This window comes from Phyllostomus hastatus, unplaced genomic scaffold (genome assembly GCF_019186645.2).
Source record: "Phyllostomus hastatus isolate PE091 unplaced genomic scaffold, TTU_PhHast_1.1 phas_scaffold_93, whole genome shotgun sequence".
NCBI lineage: Eukaryota > Metazoa > Chordata > Mammalia > Chiroptera > Phyllostomidae > Phyllostomus > Phyllostomus hastatus.
The window spans coordinates 28,607,829-28,623,031 of record NW_025334042.1 but is presented as its reverse complement, the minus strand read 5'-3'; positions in this window follow the sequence as shown (position 1 = coordinate 28,623,031).

Here is a 15,203-nt window from a genome sequence, read left to right as displayed (position 1 = left end):
AAAATGGGTTTCACTTTTTAGTTACTGGTAATAAATTTGATACTTGGAATGCATAACATATATCCATTCCTATAATGCTATTACTGTTTGGCTCTAGAATTTAGTCAGTCTCATTGTAAGGCAAAAGTGTGAAGTGAGAAAACTTGGTCTTCACCTGTCCTGTCTCTTCAGTCAGGCCCTTCTGAGGGCAGCTGCTCTGAACACAACGCTGAATAACTTCAGACCTTCTTGTAATAGTTCCCTAGGGCTGCCACAACCAATGACTGGAAACTAAGTGGCTTCAGAAATCTAGTTCTCACAGTTCTGAAAGCCTGGAGTCTGTCATCAAGGTGTCCGCCAGGTAAGTTCCTTGTGGAGGCTCTGAGGGGGAATCTGTTCCAACCTCTCCTTCGGCTCCTGTGGTTGCCCTTGGCTTGCAGCTGCCTCTCTCCAATCTCTGCCCTTGTCACGTGGTGTTCTCCCTGTCCATCTTTCTGTTTAAATTTTTCTTTTTCTACAAACACCAGTCATTGAATTAGGACTCATCCACATCCAGTGTGGCCTCATCTTCACTTGGTTACATCTGCAAAGACCCTACTTCCAAATCAGGTCACATTTACAGATTCCAAGTGGATGTAAATCTTGGCAGAATACTATTCAACCGTGTATACTTCTCCTTTACTCTGTTTAAACCCAGTATGTATTCCACTCACACTAATGAGGATGAAATTGAAAAGCTGCTCTAAGCATGCTTTCAGAAAACATATACATTGATAACATGAAATAATACTGATGAATTTCAAATGCATTCTGCTAAGTGAAAAGGGGCCCAATTCAAAAGGCTGTGTGTTCTATTTATATGACATTTAGGAAAGACAAAGCTCTAGGGACAGAAACCAAGTCAATAGTTGCCAGGCAATAAGAATAGGAGAAGAGTTGGACTACAAAGGAACAGCACAAGTGACCAACCACTTGGGCATGATGGAACTGGTGCCAATGACGCAAATCTACGCATTTGTCCAAACTCATAAAGTGGTACAGCAAAAAGGTGAGTTTTGCTATGTATACATTTTTAAACTTACTAACAATGTAGTTATGCAATGACCATGGGCACTGGACAGACTTGTGATCATATTCTGACTCTGTTGTTACCTGTGAGACTTTGGACAAGTAATGTGACATTTGGACGATTAAGTTTTCTCTCCCATACAATGAGAAAAATACTCCTCAGTCATTTGGAATTCTTTTGCAAGTGACAGACACTCAACTCAAAAAAGCTTAACAAAGGAATTTATTGGCTCAAATAATGGGATTCACAAGATCGACTGAATATAAGGGCTTAGGTAATATTCTCAGGGAACTGTCTCAGCATCCGTTGATTGTGCTTCTCCCTGTACACACGTCTCATTCTCAAGCAGGCTGTCTCTTTGTGGCAGAAATCGTGGGTGTTGACAGTTCATCCTACTGGTCAGTGGTCTAAAAGTTACAGAGATTCTCTTTCTGACCTGGTATATATGCCAAATCTCATTGAAGATTCAGATTATCCCTGGGAATGCGGTGTACTTTATTTAGCTATGTTGGGCCTCCTGGCTAACCTTGCAGATAATCGGAAGGTGGCAAACACTCCATGATAGAAATTCCCACCAGGACCCCATGGAGTAGAAAAGGGATGATTCCCCTAAAAGGAATAACGGGTGTTATTAGCAAAAGGAGGGTGTTAGGCAAAAACATTCCCCACTCCACTTACTCTTTTTAAAATTCTGTGAGAGAATTTTAAATCATAGAGTTTTAAAAAGATGGTAGAGTTAAAAATGCATGACCTTTAGTAAATTCTGAACAGATCTTAAATTTCCCCTTCCACCATTGCATTTCAATGGATATATGCAATATAGGTAGAATTTACTCTAAAACTCTTAGTTCAGGTGATTGCATAGCTATCTGTTCATACCAAGCACAGAGCTTAGCATTCAGTCAATGCAAAGTCAGTTCTTAATCAGGTAGAACTGATCTGTTGAACCGAATGTAGAATCAGAACATTAAAAAATAGGGGAAAGGGCCTGTTGGCACTCTAATCTTCTTTTTGCTACGTTTTAAATATACACCATTTCCAATAATGAGGGTTGAAGCAAAACCATTGTCAAGCAGTCCCTCCAGCCCCTTTTTCATCATTTCTGAGAAAGAATAATGTGCATATCTATATAGAGTACCAGTTTCCAAGGGACTTTAGAAAACCAGAACTTGGAAAAGTTAATGCACATAGGTAATAATTCTAATAAATCTAAGGAAAAGTCATGACATATTAAAGTGTTGAGATCACACACCATTTTCAGTTAACTATATTAGTTATTTATTGACACAATACTGCTGCAGAAACACCACCACAAAACCTTAGTGGCATGTAACAATAAACATTCATTGCTCACAGTGCTGGGTCAGCAGTGGATCAGATATGTAGCTTTGCTAATTTAAGCTGGGCTTTTTCACATGCTTGAGAGTAGCTGACAATCAGTTGTTAGATTTTGCCTTTAGTTGGGGCCTTAAGAGCAATTTGTTTGGCTCTGCTCCACTTTTCTCTCATCTTTCTGCAGGTGAGTTCTGGCATGTTCTCACGACAAGGATAGAGATGCAAGGAAACAAGTGGAAACATGCATGTACTGTTTCCAGCCTTTGCTTGCCTCAGGTCTGCTAATATCCTGTTGACCAAGTCAAGTCACATTATAAACCGACAGCCAAGGGGCAGGGAAAGTCACCCACATTTAGGTGGGCACTTTAAAGTTACAGTCAAAGGCGGATATAAGGAATGTTAAAGAATTGGAACCAGATGATGCAATCTGCCACAGGTTCTACCACCAAATTGAACTGGAATTAAGAGGCCATCAATTTCACCATTAAAAAAGAAAAAATACTCCTAATCAAACTACTACAATATTTGCTTATCATGCTGATTTTTATGTTATATTTATTGAAGTAGCCATTTATTTGCACAGAGGTTTTCAGGACTTAGTGTTCTCATGCACAGACAAAAGACACTACCAGAAAATATATTGTGTAACATAGTCCTAAAAATTCTCCACATTTAGAATATGACTCTTCTGAATCATGTTTAAACTATGGATATTTGATAGTTGTACTCTGTACAAAATATCATCCTTGGGTAATATTGATTTATGTATCACTTCTTAAAACAACACTCCACTATTTATCCCAAGCCACTGATACTCATTCTGCTAGTACTATCTCAGTCTTACCAGACATTAACAGAAAATTATGTTCATGTAAAAAATATGTTTAGAAATTCATTGATAGTCTTCCTTTTAAGAGATGGAAAGTAATTCTCTTCCCCTTGAGATTGCACTAGATTTAGTAACTCATTTCCAGTGAGTACAATAAAGCAGAAGTGACAGTACAGGACTTTGGAAACTAGGTCATCAAAAACCAAAGTGTGTGCATCTGTCTGCCTGCCTGTCTCTCTCTCTCGCATCAATTGCTCTGGGAGAAGCCAAGTGCCATGCTTGAAAGCATTCAGGCAGCCTTGTGGAGATGCCCACATGGTGAGGAAGTGAGGCCTCCAGCCAACAGCCAAATGAGTGAACCATCCTGCAAGCATAACCCCCAGCCCCAGTCAAGCCTTCAGATGACTACGGCTCTGACTTAAAGCTTAACCGAAGCCTCGTGAAAGACCTTGTGCCAGAAACACCCAAGTGAATTGCTTCCAGATCCGTGATCCTCTGAAATACATGAGATAACAAATACTTGGTTTGAACCACTAAGTTTTGTGGGTAATTTATTATACAAAAGCAGACTTCTGTAGTCCCCTCTTATCTATGGTTTTTCTTTCTGTAGTTTTAATTACCCATAGTGAACTTCAGTCAGAAAATATCAAATGGAAAATTCCAGAAATAGTTTATGTTTTAAATTGTGTGCCATTCTTAGTACCATGATGAAATTCCATGCCATCTCACTCCATCCCACCTGGAATGTGAATCATCCCTTTGCCCAGAGTGTACATGCTATATATGTTACCTGCCCTTTAGTTACTTAGTAGCTGTCTTCAGATCAACTATTGTGGTATCACAGTGCTTATGTTTAAGTAACCCTTATTTTAATTAAAGATGGCCCCAAAGCACAAGAGTAGTGATGCTGGCAATTCAGATCTGCCAAAGGGGAGCTGAAAGGTGCTTCCTTGACGTAAAAAAGCAAGTAGAGTACAGTAAGTTATTTTCAGAGATAACCACATTCACATAACTATTATTACAGTATAGCATATTGTTATAATTGTTCTATTTTATCTTTAGTTGTTAATCTCTTACTGGGCCTAATTTACAAATTAAAATTTATCATCTGGATATGTATGTATAGGAAAAAACATAGTATACACAGGGTTCAGTACTATCCACAGTTTCAGTGGGGGTCTTGATATGTATCACCCACAGGTAAGGGGGGACTACTGTAGAAAGAGTAAAACAAAGACTCTTAAATGATTTCCTGACAAGCATTTTAAGCAAATGAAGTTGTCCCATCTGGCCAACAGGAAGAGCAAATGTCTCCCTATATGTCCACATTCTCTGTTTCCATGAATTTTCATACATAATATATTTTTGTTCTCAATGATGGATCATAAGACATTTAAAAACAATTAAACTTAACATGTGTTATCCTCAAAATACTTCTAGGTGAAGTAATGACAATATAAATAGCTCCGGCCAAGGTCTCCTATGTACAGGCAAGGACAACCAAGTCATGGTTATCTCCTGCTGAGAGCAACTGAAAGATGTCATTGATTGTAAGATGCATTCCATTTTCAGAGTTTTTAATGTGTAAAAGATTGGTGTACTAGAGATGATAAATTATGGCATTTAATTGCTGTTATGGACACTTGCAGCTTCTAGACCAAGTTTTGGTTAAAGAAAGTGAGACTATGTTTAGGTTAGGACATTGAATGATATTTGTTTAGTTTGCTGAGGAAGCAAAACTCCAGCCTATGTGGCTGGAATCCCAATGGTGAGCTCAGATGAGATTGGATGCCAAGGGAAATAGTTTCTACCTTTACGTCTACTGTAAAGATAACAGTTCAAAGTAGCCTATCAGACTGAACTCTGTTTCTTTTCATTTTCAGAAAGCAGAACAAGGCTTTATATGTCATAAGGATTTAATACATCCATATTGAATGGACTATTAAAAAACAAATTTTTAAGTTTTTGGTGTTTTAGCACATTTTTCTGCAAATACTTTTCATATTACTTGATTGAAAATGTGCTTATTCCACATAATTTATTATGAGACATCTTTAGTAAAAGAGAACAATAAGCTTTTGACAATGTTGTGTTTACCAGTCTGAGTTTGTGAACACATCTGGGTGAGGAATAAGTTAAATGAAGGGTCATCACCAAGGAGGCAGATATTTATCTACGTTTGCACTCTCAGGAAATAGCCACTACCTCCTTTTCTGAGCCTTGTTCCCGTAACACATTATTTCTAAGTGTTGGTGCCTCAGGAGGACAGGATCAGGCTGATATCATCAATAATACCCCACAATGTGTGACACACACTAACGCACTATCTAGGCATGATGTCTCTTGCTGTTGTTTATTTCTGTATTTTATTATGTTTTTCTCCATTGAAATCCAATTCCATGTTCTACCATGACTTCATTGTCATTATTTTATATTTGTCCCTTCAGTTCACCTTCTTTGTTTTATTTATACATGTATTATTCTGTGAATTATAAATAGTATCATTATATTTAGTTTTAATTTACATAAATTATGTTTTGCTGCATATTTTATCTAGTTTCCAAGCTCTTTCAATTAAGGTTATTTTTTTCCTAATCTATCTATAGTACTCTATGTAGGTCTAGTTTATACCCAGGTTGCTTTTATTACATTTCATTTCTTCATCCCCATTCTGTTTTGAAATCTTTTTACTAGAGACAATTTTATGGCAAACATTTTTTACATGCCTCTTTATAAACGTCTGTGAGAATTTTCCTGAGGTATGTATTCAGTAATGGAAGTTTACCAGATTAAAGTGTATATGCCTATCTTATATTGTTTAACCCATACATATTTATCCAACAAGGCTTTCTTTTAAGGTTCAGATACAGTAATAAACCAAATAAAGTCACACAAGTTTAAAAAGGTGGCTCCAATTTTTACTTCATCTAGCAGCTGAGGGTTTTCATTTTCCCATCTGAAATTGATCTTATGTAGATACCAAGTTTGGCCCATCTGGTCATGTCCGGAGTGTTTTAATTTACATTTTTCTGCTTACTAAATATACTAAGCACATCTTTGTATGATTACTGTTTGTATTTTCTTCTTCTATGAATTTCCTATTTATATAAAAATATTTTAATATTCCATAGACACTGTGAAGATATGCATTCCTTGTGAACAAGCAATTTCATTCTTTGGTGTATACAATAGAAAAATGTGAGCATGTGGGTACCCAGTATCAAAGTCTTCATGTGAGCACTGTGCAGATAGATCAAATTTGGGATCAGCTTGAGTGTCCATCAATAGTATCTTTAATAAATTTTCTATGGTATTTTTATATGATGGAATATTTCAACAGTATTCCATATGAACACTCTACAGCTATACAACAAGAATGAATCTCACGTGCATTTGTTGAATGAAGAATATGGGTACAAAAGAGAAGTTAAAAATGAAAAAGTTCAGAACTAATTTATTTCATTAGAAGTCAAGGTATTGATTATCTTTGAGATGATGAGTGAAGGTAGTAACTGGCAGGGAGTATGAAGAGACTTCTGGGGAGACAGTTTTTCCCTGTATGGGTGAAAATTCATTAAGCCATACACTTATGACTTGTGTACTTTTCAATATGCATATTACTCTTCCGTAAGTAAATTAGGTTAAAAATTTCAATAATCCTATTGGTGCATAAGGCTACATTTTTAATTACATCCTAAAGTAACATTATTAGGCAAGGAACTGTGACTCTGACACAACCTCCCATGACTCATTTATAAAGTCCATTATTCTTAATCAATAAGAAAAACTAAAGCCCTGGCTGGTGTAGCTCAGTGGATTGAGCATGGGCTGCAAACCAAAGGGTTGCCAGTTCAATTCCCAGTCAGGGCACATGCCTGGGTTGTGGGCCAGGTCCCCAGTGGGGGCCATGTGAGAGGCAACCACACATTGATGTTTCTCTCTCTCTTTCTCCCTCCCTTCGCCTCTCTCTAAAAAATTAAAATAAATAAAATCTTTAAAAAAAGAAAAAAAAAGAAAAACTGGTGATTGAAAAATAAATCATAATCAAGTACGATAAGTCTCAAGACTGGGGAACCCAACAGAGGGCTTGGCAATTGCAGTCCACATATCAAGGACAGTTTCTCACAAGGAATGATGTCTAAGGTGCTACCTGAGGTGGAGGGGAGAAGGACTGGGCATTACACAGGAATAATGAGGAGAATTTATCTGTCAAAGGGAGACTTAGAAGTTGAAAGGACAGTAGTTGGAGCATGAGGATCGAGTCTAGAAGGATCGAAATGGATCATGAGGACATTTGTGAGTCATGTTAACAAACTTGTGCTTTACTTACCATAGTGGAGGGGAAGTAAAAGGTAAAATAATAAAGTTTGCCGTCTAGACACACTTCAAACTGCAGTGTAGAGAGTAGCTTGAAAATGAGCAGTATTGGGGTGAGTAAAACTGGTCCAAGAGGGGATAGGAGCAATAATCCAGGCGACGAGGAATGGTGGCCTGAAAACCCTCTTGTGGTAGAGGAAAATGAAGTGGTCAGACTGTAAAGATATCTAATAGGCCAAATAAAAGCACATAAATTAAATGGATATGTTTAATTCGAAGAAATGAAAAAAGTTGGGTATTACTTATTGATTTTTGGTTTAGCTGTTTTTCTTAGAAAGTATTCAATGCTGTCAAATGATTTCAAGAAAGATTTTGAGTACTTTTAAGGATTCACACTTAAAATTATAGCATTTATATAGCACGTATACTGTTCACAGCCATGACTAGAAAAAACAACAGAAAACCTGGAAGAGGGGCAGCTTAACGTCCATTGGAGTAAAAGTCTGCAGCATGACGTGGGTCTCCATGGGACTGAGAAGACTTGGACGGGTAAGCCAAAATAATTCAGCTTGTTCAAGAGTCTCTCTAATTTTTTGTGGCTTATAAATGATGATGTTTTGGATCCCTTTGGAGAGCATGGTGATACAGATATTTTAAAATAGGGTAAATTAACATTCTGCTCCTCACTTAATCTGCTGTGCCTAGACACATTGACTGATTGATTGCTTGCATGTTTGCCATTTCCAAAGCCAAATATTGGGAAGACAAGTCTTGGTACTGTGTGATTTGAGAATTGCCAAAAGACCATCTGTCTGATGGATTTTTATATTATTATCTCTTTTGGCTTTGTGTCCTTTAAACTGGAGGAAAGCACAGCTGAAACCAAACAAATCAACCAGACAATCATAAACTATCCATGTTGACTAAAATCATTTATTAAAATGTTACCTAAATATATGCAACATAAAATTAACTACAAATTTCTTATAACTCTTACCAAAGCATATTTAAAATGAGACAAAGCTACCAGTAATGTTGAAATTAAAAAGTGATTTAATATGATCATTGATGTTGTTTTGCCAAAACTAATTTGTTGCTCACAGCCCTGTACTGTATTCTGAATTATCCTACCATTTCTCAATACTAATTGCTATATTTTGGCTAGTAAGCCTGACATATGGGCATCACTTACTGCAACCTCATCATTTACCATTAAGTGCATGTCTGCTTATTTCTTGTTAGCCAAGGCAATAAAATAAGTACTACATGCCACCAATAGAAATATAAACACAAACTCCAAGATTAAAATTATGAAAGATATTAAGCTATCCAATGGTCATTCAGAATATCCAGAACATACTTACATTACTTTTTAAGATACCATCTAAAGATAATCATCAAATGATGAAAAATTTTAAATGCTCAAGAACTCTCAGCATCTGTGGGAAGCAGTTTCTTTGACCAGACCAAGCCTAAGGAACAGTGAATTAAGACTTGATAGGCAAGAGTTAAAATGCAAATATTATCAGTAAAGAGTAGCATATTGTTTCCTTTTGTACTCTACTTCAAAATAACTTGAATAGAAAAGGGAATGGACTTGAAGAAAAGAAAAAGAAACAATCCTCTTTGGCTGGAGTTAAGGGGTTAGGAAGTGGAACATTTGGACAGAACACATCCAGTGATGATATGAAGCTTTTGAAACGTACTGGATGATACGAGGTAACAGAGTCCACTTTGTCTATTATAGCAGAGAAGGAGGATTAAAAAAGGGCCTGAAGAAGAATCTGAAGCATAATCTGAACACTGAAAATATTGCTCATGACATTAGTAAACATTATAGATGCAGTTTTATTATTCTATTCAATTCAGCCATTCTCGTGTAGAATTACAGCACTCAGGAAAGAGGCAGATTCCTAAAATAAACCATTTCAGTCCCCAGAGGGATTATTTATACCACTAACTGAGAAAAACAGCTTTCAGAAAAGATGTACTGATTGGCATTTTTGGCATCGGAGATACTATTGATTTTGTATATTCCGTGATGTTCTCTGATTTGAGTAGAAAGGCCTGCTTTTAAAATATTTCTATTATGGGCAGTCAGATTGTATACTTTAGAAATGCTTAATCTAGTATGAAATGGAATACTCGAAGCAATCCAGTTGGGGAAGAATTTTAACATTTGAAAAATCTTGGAAAATACAGCAGTTCTTTTGAAAAAAAATCTAGTTTACTATGAATATTAAACCATAGATTTGCATCCCAGATCTAGCAATACTGAGTTAACTACATGATTCATATGGGCTTAAGTTTTGCTCACTGCAACAGGAGGGAGTGGGCACAAATAATCACTGGTTCAAATGATTTGTTTCATTAAGTTCCACAGTTGAAGAAACTTTCTTCAAGCTGCATCCAAAACTTCTGCAATATTAATATTTAAAAAATAAATAAATTATTTTCCCTTAATTATTTAACTGAGTCTCACACATGCCATATCAAGAGTATTTTCATATCACCATAGATATGAGCTTGGTCCTAAAAGCCTGTGCGCTAAACCTTAACTAACAAACTACTTCTGTGCTTTAATTACCAAAAAGAAGAAAATTACACCATAGGTTTTATAATACTGTTCTCATTATCTCAAACTTTTAAAAAAATATCATTCTGGTCTTTCTTACAGCCACCCCCAGGAAAAAAAATCTATCCCTAGGTCTTTACAATGAATTTATTTTTTGGTTTATTTAGTATAATCAAGTGCTTTTTAGCCAGAGAAATGGTGCCTCAAGGCTGCTGCGGAACTGTACAAAATCCTGGTTCATTAACAATCAAATAAAGAATGTGACCTTTTCCAGTTCCTTAAATAACTTTTTTACTAAGAATCTGTTTTGTTGTTGTTGTTGTTTTGCTTTTTTTCTTCCTACTCCCCTTTTAATCCTTTTTTTTTTTACTTCTAATTAATGTAACAGTGTTTTCCTTAGTGATGACTCTTCAAGACCAGCAAAACCAAGTTGGTTAGATCTTTTCTTTCCATGACATATTCTGTTGCCTGGCTCTCAGCAATGCTCAGTTTGGGTGGCCATTCTAGAGAGGCAAAATACGCCATGTGGGTGGCCAAGCCCCAAATCAAAGAGTTGCTTCAGACCTCTGTCCCCAGAATAGCCACAGGAAACTCTTTGATCTCCAGCTTTTCCCATCTGCCTCCACCTCTGGCAACAGGCTCTCCGTAGGACTGGGCTCTTGGTCAGCTGATCCTTTTCTATTCATTCTTTAGACTCTGTTATGGAAAATGACATCCTATCAGTCATTCCTGAGATTGCTTTCATTTACCTGAGTCTTCTGATAATACTTCCAAATAACCTAGAAAAGTTCTAGGAAGTTCCTATGAGGTTTCTATAATTTCAAGTATATATGTAAATATGCAGCCACTTAAAGAACTAAACCACAGAAAAACTGGCAAATCTTTTTAGAAAAGAGATTTTGAAAGATGGGAGGTTGGATTATTCTGGCTTTGAAAAAGTAGACCCATAAAATCAGGAAAGGGTGGGGAAGTGAGTCATGGAAACTATTTGCTTCTCATGAGCTGCAGGCATCCTTGTGACACACTCAAATATCATAATGCCGACCCTTTTAAAGTCATTAAAATATATTTTCTCATTAATCATTTAAAGAATCCACCAGGTTTTGTTTGACTTGGTAGGATTTTTAGTTATTATCTCTGGAAAGTTAATTCAAAGCTTTGATAACAGATGAAGATAAATACAGGCTTATTTGAACTTTCAGAGTGAATTTATGAGTGAATTTCAAATTCAATGAAAACACTGGGAGAAGGGAAAGGGTCATAAATGAACATGTAAAAAGGACCCATGGACAAAGCCAAAGGTGGGTAGGATTGAGGGTGGGGGGTGGGTAGGGCAGGGGAAAGCAGTGGTGGGAAAATGGAGACAACTGTATTTGAACATCAATTTAAAAAGAGAAAAAAAGAAAAGAAAACACTGGCTTAAACAATACATAATGTATTCCCTCTCCTAGAAAAGTCTGGAGGTTGGCAAAGGAGAGCTAGCTTGGTAATTTTTGTTCTACAAAGTCTTCAAGCACTTAAGCTCCCTTCAATTCGCCAATCTGCTGTCCTAAAGTTCGAGGGCATTTCAGGTAGTAGAATAGATGAAGGTCAAAGAAGAAGAGGCTAAGGGCATGTTCTAGCTGTTTTTAGTGAAGCTTCCTGAACTACGCTAGATGGTGGAATTTCATCTTCTTCCTAGGGAAGCTGGTAAATATCTTCTCCTTAGAGGGTCATGTACCCTAAAATGAAGGCCAAGGCAAGAAAGCATCCTTTTAACTTTTTTATCTTACCTTTTAATGCATTACCTAAGCCCAAACTTGGCCAACATATGCTCTTCATTTGGCCTTCATCGTTTAACTCTTTAACACATTGTCAATTGAATTCATGTAAAATATTGGGTTTATGGCTTTCTTGAGAAAGTGACAGATCTGTCAAAAATGGGACATGTGTTTATACAGAAACAGCTTGGATTTGAAAAGAGCTTCCCTTTTTAAAGAGGATCAGCACTCTGCAAGAAGTGAAGTTGCTATCACTCCATAGTCTCCACTCCTACCTAGTCTTCTGGACATCTCTGAAATGGAATCTCACAATCATAGTTAGACAGAGGCATATTTAAAGTAAGTGCCCTTGTCTGAGCATGTGAGAACTAGGTCATGATGTCAATATCGACCTCAGTACAGTTAACTAATAAGTGTAGTTGGTATCATACATGTTTAGTTTAATGACATTTAAATTATTTTGATTATACTATAAATAGGCATATATTTAAAAATTTTTGTATATGCAGAAACACTTGAAAGCAGTGCATACATTTTATACAAATAAAGTTAATATTCATCATTAAAGAAATGACAGCAAACACTAAAATTTGCAAACACTGGGCATCAGTGGCTTAAAAGAAAATATAGGAGATGAAAAGCTACTCCATCAGTCACTCTCTTTACAGCCCAGAGAATCAGGAGCACTGAGAAAGAACTCTGAGTCAAAGAGTGACTTTGATCAAAGAGTGAGCGTTTTGAATCAAAAACTGGTTCACAAGATGAGGAGAATTTAGGTATACCTTAGTCACATTATTTCACTTATATTCTCCATGTGCAAGTGTAAAATATGACAGAAATATGTTTGAAAGTACATCAAAGGAGCTGGCTTACTAAATATTAAAAGCAAACAAACAAAAAAAAACCTCAGTGAAAGGGAAGCATTATCTGTGTAATTAAATGGGTGTCTACAGAGTAAGTCATTAATACAGATGCTTTTCCCCAGTTGCAGAGAGGCGTTTTTACTCTTTGGTGGAGGAAATTAAATTAAGTAAACTCTAACATCAAGCGTCTTGACATTTTGCTTTGTAAGCAAGAGATATTTTACACTAATCTATGAGATTAGTTGGCTGGACGCCATTATTAACCCAGATCATGGGTTGCTGACATTAAAAGTTTGTCCTAAGGAAAAGTCATCCCCCATGATACCTTAACTATGGTTGACCTAAGTGCCATTTAAATTCCCAGAAACAAAAAATAAAAATTAAGCCAATACAGCTGAGGATGCATTTCCAACATGCACAATTAATTTGGGGGGAAGCTTTGTAAAATGCCTCATGAAGAAATCTAAAGTAATGAAAAAGTTTCTGCATTTGCTCTGAATTGTAACTTACAGGTTTCTTTGTGATTAGACTGAACATATGAGCTAAGTCAATGGCTGATACTTATTTATTCAAAGACTAAGATTTGAAGATTACTTCAGATTTGTGTTAGCCCAGAGACCAGGCTCTGTCTACAATGACATCATCATTCAGAAGTCAACTTCAACTTCTACTAAAATTAATTTTTAATACTTTGTTCTTAAACTCATTTAAATCACTGGATAGCACATAACATGTCTTGTTTTTCTTTAAAATGGAAATTTTCAAATACTGACCTAGAGAAATATAGAGAAAACATTTTAGAGGAGCATTTCCAAATGACTTTCTTCATGGAGAGAACTATCTCCAGACCAGTGCTGCCTTTTAGAGCAGCAATTTTCAGTCTTTTTCATCTCATGGCACACAAGCTAATTGCTAAAATTCTGCAGCAAAAAATATATTTCTTGCCAATCAGACCAAAAAAAATGTTTAATTTTCATTCATTCACCTCAGACGGATATTGTTGTATTGGCTGTTGTCATTTTTTAATTTGACAATCGGAGGGAAAAGAGGTCAGTGCCCCTGACTAAATTAGTCAGATATCACATGTTTTAGAAATTCTCGTGGCACCCTGGGTGGAAATTGCTGCTTTAGGACATTCTGAGATGATGGAAATGCTCTGTATCTGCACTGTCCAAAATGGAACCCACTAGCCACTGAGTGTGTGGAATGTGGTCAGGGTAAGGAGACATGAAGCTTTAAGTTTTATTTTATTGTAATAAATTGAAGTGTAAATAACTTAGTGTAACTAGTGGCTACTCTGTTGGATCCTACCGCTCTAGGCTGCAGAATACCAATTCTGGGAGCCAAAGAGCCACTGATTATTTGGTAACGGTAAGAAAGGGCAAACAGTAAAACTGAAGCAACTCAGCTCCTCCAGGTGAGTAAAGACACTGGATTACATGATCCCCAAATGGACATGAAGCAGTTGGTCATTTTATGTTTTCCCCCTGGATGTTTTTTTGGTGTCAGTCAGCCAATGAATAATTCAGTCTCTTTATTTACATGTGATAAACACTGATCCACAAAATTGATCGTATTCACTTGTCACTTTCTCAAACAAAACAATTGTGAATCACCTTAGACAGAGGTGTTTATGAGGTTATCACCATGGACATGGTAAATATAGACACGCCTAGTCATGAGTCTGGCTTGGAAATGGGTTTCCCAGAGGTCCTCTTAGACATTTGCTTCTTATTATGCAATTTTTGTTAGGACAAAAGAAGTAAAAAACACTTCCATAATTTGTACATTATTACACTTAAATATAGAAACTCGTGTATTTATTTGATTGTAAAATTTGGATGTTTAAAATATAAGCCATTCAGCTTAAAAATAAAGTTAAAAAAACGATTTCATCACCTAGAAATAATCACTGTTAAATTACAGTGACTTTAATTTTAGACATTTCTTTATACATGCATAAACACAGAGGTATAGGTATCTCAGTTGAGAGACCAAAATAATACTATTAAAATGAAACTGTACCTACTTTTTTAATTTTCAAAATTATTGCATGTCATTTTATTTGAATTTAAAAGAACAAAAGTTGAATTGAAACAAATGAATTGTTAAAGTCTGGGTAATTATTTCTTCATCTAAAAGACACCATGGCCTAAAATATCTTTCTAAACTACATTTTAAAGGGACATGAAAACTTCAAGGTGCTATATTACTATTTCTAACTAAATATGTCAGCGGCAAGCAGTAGTAATGTCCTAATATAAAGATGTGGACATGAACATTCAAATTCATCCTCCAAACCACCTACCTCCCATGGTTCCTCATAGCTAAACATTGTTACACAGTTTATGGTTTTTGTTTGGTATTTTGTTTTTGTCTTTTATTATGTTATGAAGATTTATACAACTTACACTCTATTCTGGGACTATTTTGATTCCTAATGAGCCTCTCAAACTTACATACACCCCACACCCAC